This window comes from Trachypithecus francoisi, unplaced genomic scaffold (genome assembly GCF_009764315.1).
Source record: "Trachypithecus francoisi isolate TF-2019V2 unplaced genomic scaffold, Tfra_2.0 Lachesis_group7, whole genome shotgun sequence".
Classification (NCBI taxonomy): Eukaryota; Metazoa; Chordata; class Mammalia; order Primates; family Cercopithecidae; genus Trachypithecus; species Trachypithecus francoisi.
In genome coordinates, this window is record NW_022681472.1 from 51,914,616 (window position 1) to 51,939,314 (window position 24,699).

The 24,699-nt window shown below is 41.0% G+C and overlaps 1 pseudogene; it reads right to left on the reverse strand.

The window, feature by feature from the left end:
- Positions 1-1,966: 1,966 nt before the first annotated feature.
- The window catches only part of LOC117079058, a 51,155-nt pseudogene continuing 28,422 nt past the window's right edge, over positions 1,967-24,699 (reverse strand).

A 24,699-nucleotide genomic window follows, 5' to 3' on the forward strand; every position in this document is an offset into this window, starting at 1 on the left:
GTTTTTGTTTGTTTTTTTTTGAGACGGAGTCTCGCTCTGTCGCCCAGGCTGGAGTGCAGTGGCCGGATCTCAGCTCACCGCAAGCTCCGCCTCCCAGGTTTACGTCATTCTCCTGCCTCAGCCTCCCGAGTAGCTGGGACTACAGGCGCCCGCCACCTCGCCCGGCTAGTGTTTTGTATTTTTTTAGTAGAGACGGGGTTTCATCATGTTAGCCAGGATGGTCTCGATCTCCTGACCTCGTGATCCGCCCGTCTCGGCCTCCCAAAGTGCTGGGATTACAGGCTTGAGCCACCGCGCCCGGCCAAGTTTTTTAGTATATTATTTAATTCCCATATATTCAAGAATTTTCCAGATTTCCTTATGTCATTGATTTCTAATTTAGTTCCATTTCTAAACATATACTTAGTATGACTTGAATTCTTTCAAGTTTATTGAAACATATTTTATGATCTAGAACATGGTCCATCTTGCAAAACTGTGTGTTGATTTGTTTGATGTATACTTAGTCCTTGATAAATTTGTTCCCTGTGTACTGTGTGCTGTTGTTGGGAGGAGCAGTCTATAAGTGTCAACTAGGTCAAATTGGTTGATAGCATTGTTCAAGTTTTCTATACCCTTCCTGACTTTCTGTCTTGTTCCATAAATTGAGAAAAGGGCATTAAAATCTGTGACTAAAACTGTGGATTTGTCTATTTCTCCTTATACTTCTATTGGTTTTTGCTTCAAATGTTTTGAAGCTATATTATTAGGTACGGAAATACTTAGGATTGCTGTGTCTTCTTGATTTACTGACTCCTTTATCATTAAGAAATGACCTTCTTTACCACTGGTCATATTTTTTGCTCTGAAGTTCACTTTGTTTGATACTAACATAGCCAGTGCAGATTTCTTTTAACTCATACTAGGATAGTATATGTGCTTCCATCCTTTTAGTTTTAATCTATTTGTGTCTTTATATTTACATGGGGTTTCTTGTGGGCAACATATAAATGGGGTCTTGCTTTTTTATCCAATCTGATTATGTCTGCATTATAATTAGGGTGTTTAGAACATTTCCATTTAGTACGTTTATTGACATCACCATCATGATATTTGTTTTCTATTTGTCCTAACTGCTCTTTGTTTACTTTTTCCTCCTCTTTTTTGTGCCCTTTTGTTTTGTATTGAGTATTTTTTATTATTCCATTATATCTCCTTTGTAAACTAATTAGCTGCAAATTCTTCATTTTATTATTTTAATGGTTACTCTGTGGTTTACAACATAATTTTTAAATTATAACAATCTTCCTTCTAGTAATATTATGCCACTTCATATATGGCTTAAGAACCTCACAATAGTTTACTTCTATTTCTCTCTTTCTAGCCTTTGTGCTAATGTTGTAGTATATTTTACTCCTACATATATTATGTACCCCACGCTACATTGTTATTATTTTTGTTTAAGTAGTAAATTATCTTGTAAAGAGACGTAAGTAAGTTTTTTAAGTCATGTACTAACCAATGTGGTTACTTTTTTATTTTATTGTATTTTGTTTTTGGCTGAGTACAGGGGACTTTATGATGGTACAGTACATGGCAAGGTGGCGCTCCCTAGGTCCCTCTCATTCTTCAGGGTTTCTGGCATGAAACCTGTGTCAAAAACTTCATTCTTAGTAGGAAGGTGAATGACTGTGGCAGGGACTTCCCAGTCACTGAAGGCCCCTCTCCTCCATACATGCTCTCACTGGGGCTGGTGGTCCAGGGAGTTCTTACTACTTGAAGGCCATGTGAACTATAAGGTCTAACACCCTGTTGATGTAGCCAAATTCATTGTCACACCAGGAAATGAGCTTGACAAAGTAAGTGGTAATTGAGGGCATTTCACCAACATTGAAGGGGGAAAGAGTAGGTGTCACTGTTAAAGACAGAGAAGACAACTTAGCACTCAGTGTAGCCCAGGATGCCCTTCAGGGGAGCTCTCCAATGCCTACTTTACCATCTTATTGATATCATCATATCTGGTAAGTTTCTCCATATGGCAGATCAAGTCCACGACTGATACATTGGCAGTGAGGATATGGAAGACCATGCCAGTGAGCTTCCCATTCAGCTCAGGCATGGCCTTGCCCACACCCTTGGCAGGACCAGTAGATGCAGGAATGATGTTCTGGAGAGCCCTGTGGCCCTCACACCACAGTTTCCCAGAGGGGCCATCTACAGTCTTCTTGGTAGCAATGATGGCATGGACTGTGGTCATGAGTCCTCCTCTACAATGCCAAAATTATCATGGATGACCTCGGCCAGGGAGGCTAAGCAGTTGTTGGTTCAGGAGGCATTGCTAAGGATCACGAGGTTCTTTTTTCACTTCTCATGGTTAATGCCCACCAAAAACATGGGGGCATTAGCAGAGAGAGAAGAGATGATGATCCTTTTGGCTCCCCACCCTAAGTGAGTCCCAGCCATCTCCAAGATACTGAAGGTACTGGAGGATTCCACAGCATAATCAATGCCAGCATCAACCCATTTGATTTTGGTGGGATCTTGCTCCTGGAAGATGGTGATAGTATTACCATTGGTGACACATTTCCTGTTCACAGCCTTGACAGTGCCATGGAACTTGCCATGGGTGGAATTATACTGGAACATGTAGACTATGTAGTTGAGGTCAATGAAGGAGTCATTGATGGTGACAATATTTACTTTGCCATAGTTAAAAGCTGGTGCTTCATGAGAAGTTGCAGCAGTATATCAAACAGAAGGAGCAGAGACTAGTTGCCATTGCTGACGCTCATCATTTCTTTGCATAGGTCCATATTTCTATCTGATATGATTTTCCTTCTGCCTGAAAGACTTCCTTTAACATTTCTTATAGTCTATGGGGTGATAGAGCCTTTTAACTTTTGTATCTCTGAAAATTTACTTAATTCAACTTCAGTTTCTGTTTTGAAAGATATTTTCTCTGGTTATTGGAGTCTATCGAAATTCTTTCAATACTATTAAAAATGTTGCTTGACTATCTTCTTGCTTACATTGTAATTGTTTCTAATAGAATATCTAATCCGAATCTTTCTTCCTCTGTCTGAAAGATGTCTTTTTTCCTCTGGCTGCTTTTAACATATTTACCTTTTGCTAGTTTTGAACAATTTGACTATGACATACCTGGGTGTAAGTGTTTTCTTTCTTTCTTTCTTTCTTTGCTTGAATTTGGGTTTGTTGAGCTTCTTGGATCTGTGGGATTATAGTTTTCATCAAATTTGGAAACTTTAGGGCTATTGTTCTTTAAATGTCTTTCCCTCCATCCTCTTTTGGTGCCCCAATTACCCATAATGTTAGGCCCCTTGAAATTGGCCCACCACTCACTGGTGTTCTGTTCGTTTCTTTTGAGTCTTATTTCTGTTTCATTTTTTATCGTTTCTATTGCTACATTATCAAATTCATTAATATTTTCTTCTGCAATGTCTAGTATGTTGGTAATCCTTCCAAGTAGGACTTTGATCCCAAACATCACGGTTTTGATCTCTAGACTGTGTGGAATACAGTTGCAGCCATTGTTTTAATGTCTTTGCCTGATAATTCTATTGTGTCAGTTCTGCATCAATTTTAATTGATTGTGTTGTTTTCTCCTCAATATGTGTTGCATTTTCTTTTTTTGTTTGTATGCCTAGTCATTTTTGTTTAAATGCTAGACATGATCAATTTCACCTTTTTGGATACTGGATATTTTTATAGCTCTATAAATATTCTTAAACTATATTCTAGAAATAACCTAAAAATAGTTTGATTTCTTGGGGTGTTGCTGTTAACATTTGATAAACAATACCAGAACAGCATTTGATTTAGGGATAATTATTTTCCACTCATAAGGAGAGATCCTTCTGATACTCTTCCTGGTGACATTTGCCAGTCTGGATGGTAGAAATAGAAACTATTCCCAGACCTATGTGAGCTCAAGGTATTGTTACCTCTAATTCTTTTATACGGTTCTTTCCCCAGCTTCTGCAGGGATGCTGGTCAGTAATTTACTGAATACTTGAGGGGCCCTTCTGCAGTTCTCTAGAGTTGCCTCTCTGTTCTGTCTAGTACTCTGCCCTATGCGCTCCAGTTGTTTTGATCTCTCCAGACTGTCAGCTTAATCTCCTTAACCCTTAGTTTAATCTCCCTAAATTCAGTTCCATGGCTGGAAAACTCTCTCAACACAGTAAGCTGAGGCATAGTTAATTCTTCCCCATCTCTCAGGGATCATTGATGTCTTGAAATCAATTGTTGCCTGGTATCTGATGTCTTGAAAACATTGGTTTTCAGTTGTTTTGGGTAGAAGGGTTATGTCTTTTTAAGTAATTTTCTTCCTTTGATTTTTTTCTATCTTTTCTTCTGATCTTATAATCAGTTGAATGGTGGACCTAGGTGTCATTTTTTTCATTTGTTTTTGTTTTTACCCTTTCTTTCTCCAGAAATTGTCTTTACTTTATCTCCATTCTAGTGATCTCTCTAAGGTATTTTTCAAGGTTTATATAATTTCCTACATTATCTTTGTTTTCTTTGGGTTTCTCTTTTGATTTATTTTTTCATGTTAGACACTTTTCTCCAATAAGGAAATGTCTAGGTAAGCCTGAATCATGTGGTAATTCCAAATAGTAAAGAAGCTACCAATGATTACTAATGTCATGTCAGAAGCGTTCAGTAGCCAAACCCACTGACCAAAAGTGGCACAATTTAAGCTTCAATAAATATAATAATACTAATGCCTTGGATAGAACAAAGTAAATATTTTTAAATCTATGGGTTCATGACAACTGTGAAGCAAAACAAAACCTAATTCGTGACATTTGGAAAGTCCACGGCAGGATTACATTTAGTCATCATGACAACCATAGGAGCTGCTTCTTTTGCACCCACTTTAAAATGGAAACTGAGGGTTAGAGGTTGAAATGACCTGTCAGGGTCACATGACTGCTAGTGGTCAGTGACAAAGTTAGAATTCTATCCTGGGCAATGTTTCTTCACCACCCTCCCACCCCTGCCTCATTTGTCTTATATATAAATCCTGGAGTTACCAGTAAGAATATCTTTGGAGAAGTAAAAATTCTTCCAGTCCACTTCCTGGTGGCTGTGGTCATTCACCAGATCCCTGTTCCCCTCTGATGGGGCTGGTCTGTTGCAGAGAGCACTCAGGAAATCTGCCAGACCCTCAGCCTAGGCCTCCAACCTGGCCTCTAGCTCTAAGGTGCAGGCAGGAGGGAAGCAGCAGCACTCAGGTTCCATGGCAGAAAGGCAAGATGGGTCGGGCTGGGTCTCTGCTGCTTTTCCTTCCCCAGTCTCTGGCCTGCAGTCTGTATTCCAGGAAAACAGTACAGAAAAAGCAGCGGGGATGGTGCACGGGGATGGGATGCTGCCTGAATACAGGCTAAGAGCCAGCCTTTTTTAGGAAAACATGACATAAATCCTAAAATATCTAAGGGTGAAAAGATATAATGCCTGGTACTTGCTTCAAAATAACACAGGTGGGAGGAAATAGAGATGATTTGAGATTGGCCATGTATTGCTAAGCATTGACACTGAGCAATGGGTGTGTGAGGGTTTATTATACTCTTCTCTTTACTTTTATATGTTTGAAATTTTCTATAACAAAATATTTTTAATGAAACTGTTTAGAAATTCTGTGAGTGATCAAGACTTGTGTATTGGAGGTCTCCACTCTAGTGAAATGGGTCAGCAGCATGCCAGCTAGATTTGGGGAACTCTCAGTTATCAGTGGGTGAAAGTATTTTCTCTAGGGTTTCTCCAAAGAGAAGTTCTCCAGTTTCCTACCTAAGGTTTGCATGCTTGGATTTGTATGTTTTCAGAGACAAAAGAGGGCACATCCTATGGGCCCTACGTTTCATTAGGGTGGTTTTGACTTACTCTTCTGCTTCAGCTCAACACCTTCCCTGCCCCCATCTCTATCTGATATCCCTGAATGATTCCAAAGAATACATTTTCAGTATTATTCATAGAATAGAATCCCCCGCTCACACAGCATCAGGGAGGACATCCTGGGATCCAATTCTTCCTTTTGCAAAATTTCAGTTCAATAAGTTCAGTATTCAGTCCCTGTATTCTGTCCCACACTTCATGCTCACCGGCAGGTTTTCTTGGTACCTCTAAATTCTTAAGTACTACAGAAGGAAGTTTGCAGGAGACAATGAGTTTTCCAGTCATCAATATCCTTCTTGGTCCCTCATTAGCATCCCTCTTAATAAGTAATTTAGGTTATAACTTCCTCTATTCTATTATGTCAGGTACAACTCCTAGTTCTGTTTTCAATCTTCCAAAAATTGGTTTAAATCTCTTATATTTATCATTTAATATTTATTTCTTCTTTTTTGGGCCCCAAGAGGTAAAGGGAGAAGAGAAAAAACACATGAAATCAACACGTCAATTTAACTAGAAGACCAGCTAAGACTGATTTAAAATAAAAGTTGCCTCATGGGAGAAACTGTTTAACTTGTTCACCATCACACCTAACACAGTGTCGTGTGCAGAAGTAATTCTGAATAATGCTTATGACAGTCACAAATTTTTTTTATTTATGATGTGTGGCAGGAGGTCAAAGGCACAAGAGCAGAGGAAACCTCTTTTGCTTTGCAAAGAAAACAGGAAAATGTCCAGAGCTCAGAAATTGATCGGTGATGTATGTGCCATTATTCTTTTCAAAGCTACATTTGAAATATTTTTGGCTTTAACTTTCCTTCCCTTATACCAATCATTTTAGTTGTTAAGTTTGTTTAGAAAGTAATTTTTAAAAGATTACACTGATAACCCTAAGCCAGTTTGAGGCAGGCTAAGTCTGCGGATGTGGAACACTTAAAATGTCCATTAGTACTCCTCTTTTGTCACTTACCACCCAGGGGGTCACGCCTTTGGTATGAAAGTTGTTTATAAACTGGTAGCTTTATTTTTAAAACAGAATGGAAGGGCTGAGGTGGAGCTAGGCAGAAGATTGTATGATTAAAGTTTTGAGATCCGTACACATTATGAACCAGTCCTGGGTTTGTGAGTATTTTATAACTCAACCATTAACCACTAATCTGTTGGAACCTGATGCAAAAAGTTTCAATCTCTTTCTAAAACCATAAGGTACTGTTGGGAAGCCAATTCTTTCTACATAATCCCTCAACAAAAGGAGATAATAATAACTTCTATTTAGATGACATAATTTCATGAAGCTTATGATTATCTATTTCACAATTATTTTGGCATTATAGAAACCTACTGTGATGTTTTCCATGTTTTGGAAATGTGGTTAAAGAGGCTAAACTGGCCTAATTCAACCAGGCTTCAAAAAATCACACCATCTTTTTTTTTTCTTTTGAGACTGAGTCATGCTCTGTCACCCAGGCTGGAGTGCATGGGCGCGATCTTGGCTCACTTCTGCTTGGCAACTCCCGCTTCCTGGGTTCAAGCAATTCTCCCATCTCAGCCTCCCAAGTAGCTGGAAGCACAAGTGCGTGCCACCACGCCCAGCTAATTTTTGTATTTTTAGTAGATACGGGATTTCACCCTGGCTCACTTCTGATCTTGGTAACTTCTGCTTCCTGGGTTCAAGCTATTCTCCCATCTCAGCCTCCCGAGTATCTGGGACCACAGCTGCGTGCCACCACATCCGGTTAATTTTTGTATTTTTAGTAGAGATGGGGTTTCACCATGTTGGCCAGACTGGTCTCCTGACCTCAAGTGATCCCAAAGTACCAGGATTACAGGCATGAGCCACTGTGCCAGCCTCACACCATCTTTTAGATAATACTTCCCTCATGGCTATAGTGATTTGTTTTCCCTCTGAGATTTTCATTTGTGTCACCTCTTCTCTTCTACTCAGGTATTATTATAATGTAGTAACAGGTTCTTCTAGAGGATCAGACATTCTGCATTATGCATAATGGAGGGAGAACATTCTATCTTACCCAAGTTGTCTTTATGATTATATATATTTAAACAAACAAACAAACAAATAAACCTTCCAGTTCTTCTTGCTGAGTCATGTTCAAGAGCAATGTAGAGGATGTTTCAAATGACTTGCCTGGAGTTCAGACAACCTTAAACTTCTTATTACCCTTCTCTGCCTTCCCTCTATTGACTAAATTTTCTACTAGTAAATAGAAAGCTCAATTTTAAAAACGTATTGCTGTGGCCTGCATTAGTTGTTTGCTGCTGTAACAAATTACAACAAGCTTAGTGGCTTAAAATAATACAAATTTATTATCTTAAATCCTGGAAGTCAGAAGTGAAAAATGGGTCTCACTGGGCTAAACCCAAGGTGTTGGCAGGGCTGCATTCTTTCTGGACACTCAAGGGAAAAATCTGTTTCCTTGCCTTTTCCAACTTCTAGAGGCTGTCCACATTCTGTGCTTTGTGGCCGTATCCTCCATCTTGAAAGCCAGCAACCTTGGGCTGAGTCCTTCTACCGCGGCCGTCTCTCCAGTTCTCAGGCTTCTGCTTCTATCTTCCATTTATAAAGACTCTTGTGGCCAGGTGTTGTGGCTCATGCCTGTAATCCCAGCACTTTGGGAGGCCGAGACGGGCGGATCACTTGATGTCAGGAATTTGAGACCAGCCTGGCCAACATGGCAAAACCCCATCTCTACTAAAAATACAAAAAAGCTGGGCGTGGTGGCAGTTGCCTGTAATCCCAGCTAGTCGGGAGGCTGAGGCAGGATCATTGCTTGAACCGGGGAGGTGGAGGTTGCAGTGAGCCGAGATCACGCCACTGCACTCCAGCCTGGACAACAGAGCAAACTGGTCTCAAAAAAGAAATGACAAGGCAGGTGATTGGCAAGGTCAATGCTCAATTCTGCTTTGTAATGTAACCTAACATTCACAGGTTCTGGGGATTAGGATGTGGATATGATTGTGGGTGGGAGAGTGGGGTATTACTCTGCCTACCATATAGTCCTAGTAGGCTTGCAGCAAATAAAGATGTCATTTCTCCCCTTCCTTTGGGAGTAATTTGCTTGGTTGCTGTGGGAAGGATATCTAAATATTTTACAGGAATTTTTAGAACATCCATGAAGTAGGGGGGTGTATTGAAAGAATGAAGGTTATACATTAGCATACATCAGAAACGTTTGTGTATGAGAAACTGTGAGCATGCATGCATACAGAAAGTCATCAAGAGATCAAGTTGATTTGTGTGACTCACTCCACAACCGTGGGCCACGGCTCAGCCTCTCCATGTCCATTTCAGAACCTCATTGTACTTGCCCTCACTTTTGCCACACACACAAATTAAATTAAGTTTAATTTGAATGTTGCTTTTCTAAATGTAGACTTCAAGGGTAATATGACTGCAAACACTTTTTGTTGTGACAGAAAACCTAACCCAAATCTGCTTAAACAATAATGGGAAATTTTTGTCCTAGAAAATGTGCAGAGGAGGTTAGTTTTAAAAAGTAGATTAAAAAGTAATCATAGTCCCAGCTCTGTTTTGCCGTGATTTTGCTGGCTCTGCTCCCCATCAGGTAGTAACTCGATTTCAGGTAGAGCTGGCTCATCATGACAAAAATGATTGTAAGGCTGGGTATAGTGGCTCAGGCTTGTAATGCCAGCACATTGGAAGGTGAAGGTGGGCGAATCTCCTGAGCTCAGGAGCTCAAGATCAACTTGGGCAACATGGTAAGATCACATCTCTACAAAAAAAAAAAAAAATACAAAAATTGGCTGGGCATGGTGGCATGTGCCCATAGTCCCAGCTACTTGGGAGACTGAGGTGGGAAGATCACTTGAGCCCAGGGAGGTGGAGGCTGCAGTGAGCTGAGATCATGCCACTAAACTCCAGCCTGGGCAACAGAGTGAGATCCTGTCTCAAAAAAAAACAAAACAAAACAAACAGTGACTGTAGCACTGCAAGCCCTTTTGTGTGTGTGTGTGGTAAGAACACTTAGTCTACCCTCTTCACAATTTTTTAGTGCAATTACACTAGTGTTAACTATGGCTGCTATACTGTGCAGCAGTTCTCCAGAACTTCTCACCTGGCTTAACTGAAACTGTATACCAATTGAACAGCTCCCTTTTCCCCCTCCCCACAGCCTCTGGTAACCACCATTCTATTATCTGCTTCTATGAGTGTGAATAAGTACATATGCACCTCAATTTACTATGGGGAAACATCCTGATAATCCCATCATAAGTTGAAACATCATAAGTCAAAAGTGCATTTAATACATGTAACCTACTGAACACTATACCTTAGCCTAGCCTGCCATAAACATGCTCGGAACACCTACATTGGCCTACAGTTGGGCAACACCATCTAACACAAAGCCTATTTTATAATAAAATGTCGAACATCTCATGTTAATTTATTGGATGCTGTACTGAAAGTGAAAAACAGAATGGCTATATGGACACTCGAAGTACAATTTCTACTGAATGCTTATTACTTTCTTTTCTTTTTTTTTTTTTTTTGAGACGGAGTCTTGCTGTGTCGCCCAGGCTGGAGTGTAGTGCAGTGGCACAATCTCGGCTCACTGCAAACTCTGCCTCCCAGGTTCATGCCATTCTCCTGCCTCAGCCTCCCGAGTAGCTAGGACTACAGGCGCCCACCACCACGCCCGGCTAATTTTTTTGTATTTTTAGTAGAGACGGTGTTTCACTGTGTTAGCCAGGATGGTCTCGATCTCCTGACCTCGTGATCCGCCTGCCTCGGTCTCCCAAAGTGCTGGGATTACAAGCATAAGCCACTGCGCCCCGCCTGAATGCTTATTACTTCCGCACCATCATAAAGTCAGGAAATCATTACGTTGAACCATCGTAAGTTGGGGACCATCTGTAGTTACCATTGCTATCCACAGTTTACAGATGAGGACACTAAGACTTAGGCAGATAAAATGACTTGCCCAGTATCTCAAAAAAATAAATAAATAAAAAATACATGGAAGCACTGGGACTTAAACCCAAGTCTCCCTGTCTTCAAAACTCACATCTTCTATTCTGTGCATACCACAGAAGTTTGAACCCAATTCTGAACTACATATAATCAAGTACTGGAAGTTATTTGTGAGTGGTCCTTTCCGAGCTTTTTATGCTTGTTCACTGGGATTTTGTCAGTCATTTTCCTTGTTTGTTTATTTTGTTAAATCCTGATCTTAGTTCGTACACCATAAGACTTACGTCTTGATTTGGAAAGTGAACTCCAAGTGGTGGTTACTGGAGTTCTGGTTAATTGGGGTTTAACTGTACAAATCCAGAATAGCACAGCTTTTTTGCTTGCAAACAATATCAGCAGCTTGCAAACAGGGTCCTGGGCAGGCTGAGCATTTGAAGCAGAATCAGCCATTTCCTGCACCTTCATGAGAACCACAGTTCCTGCAGGAGGTGGAAAGTAAATACACTCAACCTAATTCCATTGTATTGCGTGGTTTTCATGGGTCACCTGACGCGTCTATCAAAGGAATGGAAGGTAGTTTCCTTAAGAATCTATGAGCCACAATCACCCACAACCAACTCTCAGTGACAGTCACTTGTGTGAATGAGCTGGGATCCAGACTCTGGGTCATTCCACTGATATGGCTTGAGAAGCACACAAAATCCTGTCTTTCATTCTTCTGCCAGGACTCCTGGCCTACAGTCAGAATATGGCCTTCTCTGCACTGCATCCACTGCACTTTCATTGATGATAACAAGGGCTATCCATTGCAGGGTTCCTTTCATTTGCAGGTACTGGCCTAGGTGCTTTGCATACATTCTCTTATCCCCAAAATAATACCCTGAAAGAGAGGTTTTATTGCCCCCATTTTGCAGATGAGCAAGCTGAAACTCAGAAAATTGAAATAATTTTCACTAATTCAGCCCACAAATACTTATGACTCTGTTAGGCATTTTGGCAGACTCTCAGGATACAGAACTAAAGCACCACCCTCAAGGTGCTTGAAGTCTGGTGGGAGTTCCAGACACAGAAACAGATAAATGTATCACAGGAAATTAAATGATAGAACTATGAACAGGGTATTGTGGGAGCAGAGAGGAAGTGCAAGGAATGTGGGGAGAAGAAAGTTCAGAGGAGGCTTCCTGAAGGAGGTGACACACGAACTGAGTCTTTAAGTCTGCATAGGAATCAGGTACAGAGATTAAAGGGAGGAAAAACAATTCCTGGGAGAGAGCAAGGTAAGTAGAACCAAAAAGACATGAAGCAACTTGATGTGGGCAGGAACCCAGGGGAGTTTAATGAAGCTGCCACCTACAGGGAGAGAAGACAAAGGTGGGAGCCATGGCTGGAGTGCAAATAGAAGTCAGAGTTAGGTGGACTTCATATCCTGTGGTAGGGATATTTCATCTTCTCCTGGGGTTTTAAAGCATTTTAAACGCAGTGTTGACTAGGATACAATGTATCAAATAAAGAAACCTTCATCTTCTAGAAGTTAGATCTCATGGCAAATGTTCTGTCCCCAAGGAAAAATAGAGAAATCTAAGGACTATATCCTTTATACTTTTTTTTTTTTTTGAGACGGAGTCTTGCTCTTTCTCCCGGGCTGGAGTGCAGTGGCCGGATCTCAGCTCACTGCAAGCTCTGCCTCCCGGGTTTTACGCCATTCTCCTGCCTCAGCCTCCCGAGTAGCTGGGACTACAGGCGCCCGCCACCTCGCCCGGCTAGTTTTTTGTATTTTTAGTAGAGACGGGGTTTCACCGTGTTAGCCAGGATGGTCTCGATCTCCTGACCTCGTGATCCGCCCATCTCGGCCTCCCAAAGTGCTGGGATTACAGGCTTGAGCCACCGCGCCCGGCCCCTTTGTACTTTTTGACTCCTTCAAATATGCAGGAAACCTAAGGGAGAACTTGATTTGGGGGTCTGTTCACAAGTTAGCATGTCCCTTTTGTGAAATAGTCTTCGTGCTTGACGTTTTATGTTTGCTGCTGTGAGAAGCTTGAGTAGAGGGTTGTCCTGGGTCTTGCCAGCACTTCTCAGTTTTGCTTTTTGTTGTACAACCGTTGCCTCTTTGTACAGCCCCTAAAGAAACCCTAACAGGTACCTAGGCAACATGAATCCAAGGAAATATACCCAGTTTGATACCTACATTCTTCAAAAAGAAAATAGCTGGAAATAAAATGAATCAGAAAAGGCAAGGCCCCAGCAAGAAATTTTTCTGAATCACCTTAACAGAACAGTGTCAAAAAGATGTCACTGGGGAAAATACCTGCAGCATAAGAAAGTTGATGTTAAATGTATCTGTGGCTGCAAAACAGCTCATGATAACATAGTCTAGTTATATGGCTGTGCTTTAAGAGACCAGAGCAGCACTTATTGAGCATCCATTTGTACAGAATGAGCTCTGAAAGGACAAGCCATATATCTTAAGTTTTTCCTGGTGTCTAATACATGTCTGTAAAGTAGAATAAAACAAATAGTAGCTAGTGAATGAATGAATGAATGAAAAAAGATTGCAAAGAATGTGGATACCAAAAAAAGAAAATCACACAATTGTGTAAAACCCAAAGAGATCTTAGAGATAAATTCATGCAGACCCCTCTTCACCAGGAAAGAGAGGTCAACAAAGAGTTTTATTATTCTTATCTATAAAAGTCATTGGCCAGGCACGGTGGCTCACGCCTGTTATCCTAGCACTTTGGGAGGCTGAGGTGGGTGGATCACTTGAGGTCAGGGGTTCGAGACCAGCCTAACCAACATGGCGAAATCCCATCTCTACTAAAAATACAAAAATTAGCGGGATGTGGTGGAGTGCACCTGTAATCCCAGCTACTTGGGAGGCTGAGGCAGAAGAATCCAGGAGGCAGAGGTTGCAGTGAGCTGAGATCATCCCACTTACTCCAGCCTGGGCAACAAAGTGAGACTCCATCTCAAAAAAAAAAAAAAATCCCAGGCCCATAGAAGCCATCTGAACCACAGAAAGTACACTTGCCAAGCTTCAAAAGAAAAGGGTTCTATAAGCAAAGTGAGTCATAAAAACCTCTTCTGATTGTGGGAACCAAACGGTGGCAGGTTATAAAAGGAAAATGCAGCACGTTCCCATAAACCACAGGGTAAGTCCTGGAGACAGTGTTAACAGGCTTTAGAGTATTCTCCTCTCTCTTGTCAATCATGATACCTACCCATGGGCATTCATAGTCTAGTTAATAAGAAAAATTATTGGGAGGCCGAGGTGGGCGGATCACCTGAGGTCAGGGGTTTGAGACCAGCCCGGTCAACATGGGGAAACCCCATCTTTACTAAAAATACAAAAATTAGCCAGGCATGTTGGCATGCACCCATAATCCCAGCTACTCGGGAGGCTGAGGCAAGAGAATTGCTTGAACCCAGGAGGCAGAGGTTGCAGTGAGCCGAGATTACACCACTGCACTCCAGCCTGGGGGACAGAGTGAGACTCCATCTCAAAAAAAAAAAAAAAAATACATATATATATACATACAGTCCTCACAATGCCTTTAAGCAGAGAGTCACTTTCAATCAAAAGAAAACGAATAGAATGCAAGCAGTGAAAGCGATGAGGGATAAGGCATCCAAGAATAAAAGATAGAGAGACTGTCACTCACAGGCAGGACACTTTTGCGTGCCTACCAACTGAAGGCTTACTTTGGCTTGTTTTCCCAGTAAAGATGGTAGGCTACACCAAACCATTATCACTCTCTCATCTCTGTCTTGTGAACACCGGCTCACAAATTTAAAAGAAGCTCCTTGGCCAGTGGTAAAGGTACAGCCCATAGCCACGGAAACACTTTTCTTTCTTTGACTCCATTTGTCTTTCTGAGAGATCAAACATAGCAATGGCTAAAATATCACACCCCACCCAACTCACTTCCCAGACTAGATGAGAAAATAACAATAAAAGTCACACCAATGACCATGAACTTTGACTTGATCGCTCCTTGCCCAAGCCTGTGCAGGAAAGCACTATCAGGGTTCTAATAACTATCAGAGGTGTCGTTCCAAAGAATCATTTCTTATCTCATTTGTTTACATGCAGAGTCATCTTCTATTTGTCAGAAATAGCTGTACTCATTCATGCACACTGTTTCATGCTAGATTTTGTTGTTGTTGCACCCTAGGGAACACATCCAGTGTGTATAAGGAAGTCTTGGTCTGAAGACTCACCAGGCTTGCTTTCTAAGAGAAGGATCTGTCCTTCCAGGAGAAGGATCCTAGGTGTGGGCAAGGGAGACTCAGCATAAGAAGCATCCTGGGGTCCCCACTTCCCTCTGCCCATAGGATTAGGCTCTTAAAAGAGAAGTGCCACAGGCCTGGGATGCTATAATTATCTCAGTCATTTAAGGATTATGCTCCTGGGAGACTATAATTATCCAAATATTGTTGCATTCAGGGATATTTTACTTACAAGGAAGTGCCTTCATTTTTACAGGATCTTTCAAGAGGGCCCAACGGGTGTGTCCTCTCTAATGTGGTTCCTAAATAAAGCTGGAAATAAACAACTGCACCTGGCATGAGGGTGGGGTCCAGCTGAATCCACCCAACCAAGGACTTTTGACGTGGGCAGAAAAAAAATAACTTCCTTTTGTCACCTTAAAAAACAGTTATCAGTCATTCTAGGTCAAAACCTGGGGACTGGGCTGGGCCTGGTGGCTCATGCCTGTAATCCCAGCATTTTGGGAGGCCAAGGCAGGCAGATCACCTGAGGTCAGGAGTTTGAGACCAGCCCGGCCAACATGGTGAAACCCCGTCTCTACTAAAAATACAAAAATTAGCTGAGCATGGTGGTGCGTGCCTGTAATCCCTGCCACTCAGGAGGCTGAGGCAGGAAACTCGCTTGAACCCAGGAGGCAGAGGTTGCAGTGAGCCAAGATTGTGCCATTGCACTCCAGCCTGGGCAACAAGAGCAAAATTCCATCAAAAAAAAAGACCTGGGGATTTTCTTCTTTCTTAGTCCCGCTCTTCTCCTCCTCCCTACTCACTCTCATACACTTCTCCAGTCTAAATTCCATCTATTTCGAGAAATTATTAAAGAAAGTTCTTGGCATTTAGGGTACAATTTCTTCCTGAGGTTTGTGTATCATATTATTCATATCATAATACCCCCTACCTTTATTTCTCCCTCTAATTCCAAAGCAATAATACTTTCTGTAAAAATTATGTAGTCTAAAGTGGGCGGGAGGATTGCAGAGAAAAAGAAGAGTAGTACTATAGTATGAAAAAGAGATGATTGATTCAATTCAGTGAACTGCCTGGATTAAAATAGTTAACATTTATGCAGTCCTTCCTATGTGACAAGCATTATTCCAAGCATTCTGTGTATCTCATTAATGCTGACAGCATCTTTATGAGATATATACTGTTATGATCCCCATTTCACAGATGATAAATCCAGAAACAGAGAGGTTGGGTAACTTGCTCAGAATCATACAGTTGATAGGTGACAGGATGAAGATCAAAACCCACAGTCTGACTCTGAACTCACGCTTAGCTACTGTGCCATGCCACCTCCTAATCTTGGGTGTATGTCCCATGCCACTCATTGTAAGCCATGCAGTGGGAGGAACAGCAGAATGGAAGGACATGGCTCCTACTTTCCAGGGCTTTGTGAGCTATGAGGAAAGAGACACATGTGTAAAAACCACCACAGAACAAGGAAAAAATGTGACAGATAGAATAGGAGAAGCATAGACAACTGCTTTAGGAGTTTAGATTAATTCTGGTGTGGCATTAGGAATGGCTTCATAGAGGAGGTGGCATTTGACAGGCCTATAGACACAGAGAAGACATGGGTGGATGGCATTCCATGCTGAGGAGAACCTGGGAAGTTCCGGCCAGGCCAGGACACAGCATGCATGGAAGACAGCTATGAGAAACAAGATTACAAAAGTCTACTGGGGTCAGGGTATCAAGAGCAAAGAGATAGCGAAGAATGGAGTGGGACAGGGTCCCCTTTGGCTGCAGTTGAGGGGAGGCAAGGAAGAAGACAGGCATTGACTTTAGGGTTTGGCCAAGTTTGGATTCCTGTGATCTAGGAGAAGACCATAAAGAATCTGCTGATTCAGTCAGAAGGTATTTTTCCTACAGCTTCTGACTGCTTTTCTTAAATTATCTCTGTTCAGGCTTTTATCCAGTCCAGTTCAACAAACAACTCTTGAGGATCTTGCTTGATTGTTGAGTACCAATCATTCCAAAACTTAGTGACCTAAAACAACACACACTTAGTTGCTGACAATTCTGCCATTTGGGCAGGTGTTAGTGGGGACGGCTCATCTCTGCTCCACACAGCATCAGCCAAGGCAGCTCAGCTGGGGCTGGAAGACCCACCTGCAAGATAGCCTCACTCACATGGCTTGCCAGATGGTGCTGTCCATCGAATGGAAACCTCATTTCTCCTCCAGCTGGCCTCTACATTTGGCTAAGTTAGGCTTCTCACAGCACAAGGATCGAGTTGTCAGAATTCTTACAGGAGCTGGCTTCTCCGAAAGAGTAAACCTGGAAGCTGCCAAGCCTTTTTAAGGTTTGGTCTTAAGTTCCTGAACATCATGTCTACCACGTTCTGTTGGACAAAGCAAGTTGGAGGGCCAGTCCAGATTCAAGGACAGGAGTCTACCCAAGGGCAGTTACAAAAGCAGTAATCTACCACTATCCCTGGTCAGTTTCAAGACTGGAGATTAAAAGTGTTAAGATGTGGTCCTTGCCTCAAAAAGCTAGACCCATACCATGAAAGTTTGTGTTAGAGTAAAGAGAATGAAGAGACATAATAACTGAAAGTAATGCCTACGCCTTAATTGGACCCTGTTTGTTTGTTTTGTTTGTTTTGTTTTTTGTTTTTTTGTTTGGTTTTTTCTTGTTTTTGAGACAGAGTCTCACTCTATCACCCAGGCTGGAGTGCCTGAAGTGCAGTGGTGCCATCTCAGCTCACCACAACCTCTGCCTCTCCAATTCAAACAATTCTCCTGCCTCGGCCTCCTGAGTAGCTGGGTTTACAGGCATGTGCCACCACACATGGCTAATTTTTGAATTTTTTTTAAAATAGAGACGAGATTTCCCAATGTTGGCCAGGATGGTCTCAAACTCCTGACCTCTGATCCACCTGCCTTGACCTCCCAAAGTGGTCAGATTACAGGGGTGAGCCACCATGCCGGGTTAGGACCCTGTTTTTTTAAAAAGTCCAGGTAAGAAGACATTTAAGGGGCAGTAGGGATCTATGTGAAATTAGATGAAACAGGAAATTAATGTTAATTTTCTTAGGTATAATAGTAATATTGTGAGTATGCAAGAGATTATCCATATTTTTGAGAGACGAATTATGAAGTATTTTCAGGACGAGATGTCATGATATCTGCAACTTACTTTCAAACGCTTCCAGAAAAAAAATTTGATTGACAGATAATGCAACTATTGGCCAAATGGTAACAATTATTGAATCTAGGTAGCAATAATATGATCGATCATTATCCTGTTCTTTCCAGTTTTATAAAATTTTTGCAACAAAAAGTTGGAGATGAAAAGTTAATTGCCTGCTTTTGACCTCTCCATGGAAGAGGATTTTGTAAGAGAAAACAACCAGAAATACACATAGAAATCATACTTAAATGTGTAAGTTTCCTCATTGCATACCCTGATTTAAGTCTTCCTGTTTAATACACTTTCTAGAGCCCATAGGGTAAAGTCTGGAACAAGACTCTCCTAGAAAGGGGAGGTGGCTGCACCGAGCGTGGCACCACGGTGCTGGCTTCTCTGTGCTTCATTTTCTGACTCCAGAGAACAAAATGCTCTTCCTTCATTTCCTTCTACAGCTGAGAGAGACTAGAACTATCAGAAGAGACTTTATGGCAAACACACAGAACTCATAAGAAACATACACTACCGGGGATACAGCACAGGGCACTAATCCTATCATAGCTTTTCACCAAGCTTGGTTTCTTGTGCATTGTCCATGTGAAAGCACCATCTTGCTGGTTCGAGTTCAGGAATATCAGGGAAAGCTGAATGCTCTCCTGTACTTATCTAGGGTATTACTTCTGGGTTCTGGTTTTGGGTATGAAGACACCTTTTTCCCAGACAATGGTACACCAAATGATCACACCTTTCCAGTGAGACTCCATGCCCGAAGTCAAAATTATGATTTAATATGATTCAAGAGCCATTGCATTCCTGTAAGAACAATACACATGCACATGGAGCCTTGTTTACACAGAGTCTCCTTGCCACCATTCCTCCAGTAGCAATCATATCAGCGTTGCTCTTCCCTTCCTCCATGACACCTCCCTATTCACGTTGGTTATAAGTTCATCTTATTCTCCGTACACCTTCTAAACAGACACACATATACATGCACAATATTATTCCCCTGGCTTCCATGATATGATCATCTTTTGAGTCACCTTCTCTTTTACCGATACCCCCTGCTCTGTGTCTTTCTTTAGCTCTTCTTCTCTCACAAATGAGCTGTTTTCATGTGTTTTTTTCATTCCACTGGTAGTTTTCAATTCTGGCTGAATGTCAAAATTATCTGTAGAGCTTTGAAAAGATACATGCGCCCAGGCCCTACTCTTGGAGTTTCTGATTCATTCTGTCCAGGGTAAAGAGCATTTTTTACAAGCTCCCCAGGTGATTTCTGCCCTTTACATTCCTGAGAAATCTCATCAAGTAAATGAATGAATAAATTAACAAATGAGGGAACAAATGAAAATCAGGGCTTCAGTATCACGCCTATGCTGATGACACCCATGTCAAATAAACTGCAAGTTTTTCCTGAATACAAATTTAGTATCTTAAGAGGGCATTTAGTAATTTTTTTGTGACACAGAGCTGAGACTTAGCTCCAGCTCTAAGAACATCAATAATTTCCAGTAAATAATTATTGAATGACTAGTGAAGTCATGTTATTTCTAGTCCCGATATATCTTACAAGTTCTAGCCCTACATGTCCAACTGTCTGCTAGACTATTTACATGCATCTCAAACTATGTATGCATCTCAAACAAAATTTGTCTAAAACTTAACTCATCATCTTTTGTGCAAAAGTTGAGTTCCTAGCATCACCATCATCTCAATGTCTCAGACCTGAAACCTCAGAGGCATCTTTGTCTCCCTTATTTGTACAAATAGTAGGTCTGACCCATTGCCAAGTCCTTTCAACCCTATTCCCTAATGTCCTTTGCATCTTGGGAGTAAAATACCCAGGCGTGAAGTATTCTTCCTCCCAGTGCTAGATGCAGAAAGGCATCCTCTCTTTATGCAGCATAAAGCATCCTCTATTTTGGAGAGGATGTCTTGACATGTTCTAGACCATTAGACTTCTAAACGTTTTACTAATAGGGCAGATCTCTGAACCATCCATGTGTCCTGTGAACCAGAACCATGTGTCTCCTGGAGCCCACGTATCTTATCAGGCTCTAATATACTTGCCACTTCTTAGTCATTTGATCTGTTAGAATGATGTTCAGTGTTATGTTCTGAGTGTCCAGATGGCCCAGGTGTCTTTTAACTGTATGATGATAGACGATTACAGAGTTAACATAGGCCTGGGTCAAGACTCTACCTGCCTCTTGTTGTCTACTCCAAGTGAATGCCAACTGTTTCTGATTCTCCTTTCTGATACTGGTGCGGGGTAACACATTTCCTAGATCAGTGGCTGCATACCATATACCCAAGACCATGTCAATCTGTTTCAGCAAAGATGCCGCATCGGGAAGAGCAGCCTTGCAAAGAACTATTACTTGTTTGAGTGTGTGATGATTTACTGTCATCTTCCAGGATCATCTAATTTTCATAAGGGTCAGACTGAAATATTAAATATAAACTTAATAGGGACTGCCACCCTGCATACTTTGTACCTTTAAAGGTGGTGGTAAGCTTCTCCTTCCTCTGGGAGGCAATGTCGTTTTTTATTTACTATCTTGGCCAGAACATGTGGGCAGTTTCAGAGGCCTCCACCTGGTTTTCTTCACTACAAGAGCTCTTAACCCAGAAGCCAAAGAATGAATGCACAGGCTGTGCCAACTACTAAGTATGTTCAGGTGTGGCCGTGGTCCCAGTGGACCCACCGTAAGCCAGATCTGGGGTAGGTTAAGTGGAGGCTGTGATGATCTTTGGGTCCTCAGATATAAAGTCAATCAGGCCTTGAAATGTTTACCTATTTCTCTTTTTCCAGTCTACAGCTTCAACATCAATGACAGAAGGAACATTCTTTATGGAAAATTTCCAGCTAATAATCAAGGAGAAATAAAGCATTTTGCAGCCCTCAATAAAAGAATGGATGCAGGTAACAATGGTCAATGAATACTAAAACAACTAAGTAGGCAAGGGTGAACTTTTTATAATGAATGAATGAGGCAGAGAGCAGCCACACCCATTGCTCAATCGTAGCACCACTAATAGAGGAACAACGACAGGTTATGTGTCTCCTGATGTAATAGACTAGGAAGCATATCACCTTGCAAATATTTTTGTCTAAATAAAATAAATATGAATCTCATTAATCCTAGACCTATGATCAGCTAATAGAAAAATAAAAGGAATAAAATAATAAGTTAAAGGGCACCAAAACGAAGCAATCAGCCAAACCTAGAACGTGAGACATTCTACAGAACAAACTGTCCATTCCTTCAACAAATAAACAGCACAAGCTAGGGGATACAAGAGGGTGGACTGATATAGGAGGATAAAGAAAGAGACAGAACAACTAAATGCAACGTATGGACTTTGTTTATATCCTTGTTTGAATAAACCAACTACAAAAAGACCTTTTGAGACAAACAGAAATTTTGAAAAAGACTGTGTATCACATAATAATGAGGGAATATTGTTAATTGTGTTAGGTGTGATGCTGATATTATGAATTAAGTAAAAAAAATACAGAATTTGCTTTAAAATATCCAAGCATACTAATGTTAATGTATATTCTTTTTTATTCATCTTCTACATTGTCCTGTACCCTGCTTCCTCACTTTATGAAATATCAGCTAATGTGGCAAAATGTAATACCATGTGACAAATTTAACTCAGAAAAAAAATGTCCTATAGAATGTAGTAGGAAGCACCAGTGAACACTGCAGGAGTAACTAAGTTATTTTTGGATCAGATATTGGCAATTGATTTAAGCAACAGGTATTCAGTATGAATTCAGGGTTCAGTCCAGCCATCTGAGAATGCACCAAAAGCAAGTCAATTCTGCTGCAGTATCAGTGAACTAGACATGAACTCAAATACCTATCGAGCTTTGAATAATGGTCATGTGAGTAGATTTCCTTGCCTGTCATTTTGGATTTTTTAAAAAATTAGTGATGGTGAGCCATTTTTGTGCAGTATGGTTGGCCTTCCCTGAAGAGGGTTTTATGCACATATCTTGCAGACAAACACAGGATATAGAAACCATAATTCCCAGAAACAGAGAATATCTTTGGATATCACTTCATCTCAGAATATCTGAATTTCCTCCAAATGATAATGTGAAACTTTCATACAATATGATCTATTAAAAATCAAGACCTCAAGAGTCCAACAGATGCGCAAACATTTGAAACCACCACTAACACAGTATCTCCCTGCATACCTTTAAAACTAGTCTAAGCTTTGTGACCCACAAAATTTCCATAGACTGGAGGCCTTCCCAGGTTAAACCACTGTACAGAAAGGACCTTCTAAAGATCCAAACAAATACAGACTAAATAAAACTACAGGTCATAGTCACCCATTTTATATAACTATATTTCTGTTTACACAAGCATTTATTTTAGTCATATTGCTGTGCTTTAAACATTTGCCCATCAATAAATATTTGTGGAATAAATGAATGAATGAATGTTTAGGAATGTTGAAACTTCCTCAGTATCTAGTGATTTTTAAAAAACTCAAACTGGCTTATTAAAAACAATAAAAATAAAAAGGATAAAAGTGAGGATTTATTTCCTTGGATAACTAATAACTTTCAGGTCTAGTCTGATTTCAGGCCCCAGTGAATGAGGTAACACAAACAATACAGTCAGGACATGGTTCCTCTGAATGTTTTTGTTTTCAAGCATGCTCTGCCCATGGTTATAGGCAGTCCAGGCATGTGTGCTTCTTTCTGCAATCCCAGAAGAAGAAATTACTACACTAAAGCATTGGAATTCACTCAAATTAAGTAGACTTACAACCTATTTTCATCCCTCCACCAATCACAGGGACCAAAAGAATTTTGTTCACCACATGGCCACACTACCGCTTTTTACCAATTACACAGACTGAGAGCAATTGGTCCCCTGATTGGTTAGCTTGGATATCATGTCTATTCCTGAATTGGAGAGTGGACTCCTACCAGAATCACATAACAGTAGAGGAGGGATGGGGTCCCCTAAAAGAAATTGGAGTATTGTTACCTAAAGCAGGGGGGAAAATGGCAGGGTAGCTAATTTAATTATTGTTGCATGCAAAATTTCATGGTTTTTCTCTGGAGGAGAAAGCTGCTGCTAATGTTATTTTGCCTATCCAGCATCTCAGATGATTCCATATATTGAAAAGTGTGGACACAATGACAGCCCATTTCAGAAAGGTGGCCCCCTGGAAGCACATTGTACATCATTATGACCACCTGAGGCACAAAGAGATTTTTTCCCAGAACGAAGGTAAACCCAGTTCTGCTACCTCCTATTACTGCTTGGAACTACAAATCTATGACCATCTCATACAGGGAAGAAGGCACAAGAGTAGAGTTGACTGAAGAGTAATAAACTTTTAGGAACTTAAGCCCCTAAAGATGTGCCCTTTTCTGTTGAATGGCACCCTTACCTCAGCAGACCTGCCATCAGTGACTCCTTTTGAAATTGCTTTCACTGCCCATTTGTCAAAACTTGCTAGAGGGCAGGGATCTTGTCCATCTGATTGGTTATGGAAGCCCCAAAATTGAGCACAATGCCTGGGACGTATCAGGTGCCCAATAAATGTTTTCAAGTGAATAAATAAGAAACAGTCAAACCTTTCACATTTTACCTTCTCTTCCAAAGTGGACTTTCAAGTGGACTTAGTTTTGTCTGTTTACATCATAGCAAAGAAGAGAAAAGATCCTGAATTTTAATAAAGATATTTCACATTGGTATATTATATGAGTTTCCAGCAAGGTATTACATGTATTCTTATTCAAAATGACTCTAGGCTGGGGACAGGACATTAACATTATTATGATGTAGAAATGGAAGTTCCTAGAAGTTAGTTGCTAAGGTCACGTGGCTAGTAAGTGGCCCAGCCATGAAAGATGGTTCCATGGGACCTCAAAGAAGAGGTCCTTAATTCTGGTAGGAGAGGCCCTTTAACAGGAATAAACTTCTGAAAGGATTGTTGAGCAGGAATTTACCTGATGTGCAGAGATAAAGAATATTTCAGGCTCAAGGAAGGAATCACACGTACGAAGCCATTTAGGCTTGAAAAAGCGGAGTATCTATGGGCAACTAAGGGAAATGTGAAGGAAAGAGAGCAGATTCTGGAGGAACTCTATGTTTTTTAAAGAGTTAGGGCTTTATCATCTAAGTAATGGATGGTTCAGAAAGTATGATAATCTGTTTTGCTTTTTTAAAAAATACGGAGGATGGATTGGAATCAGTAAGACTAGAGCCAGACAGAGTAGTTTGAGTTGGTTTAGCCACATAGTAGACACTAATTAGGGTCACCCACATACAATTTCCTCTTATTCCTGAGCCCATGTGACAGCTATACTTCTCAGCCATCTTGCAGCTGACATGAGAAGTGATGTATGTTACTTTGAGGCTGAGACATTTAAGAGCTGGCAGCTACCTCCACACTCTCCCTTGCTGCAGTGATCTTAG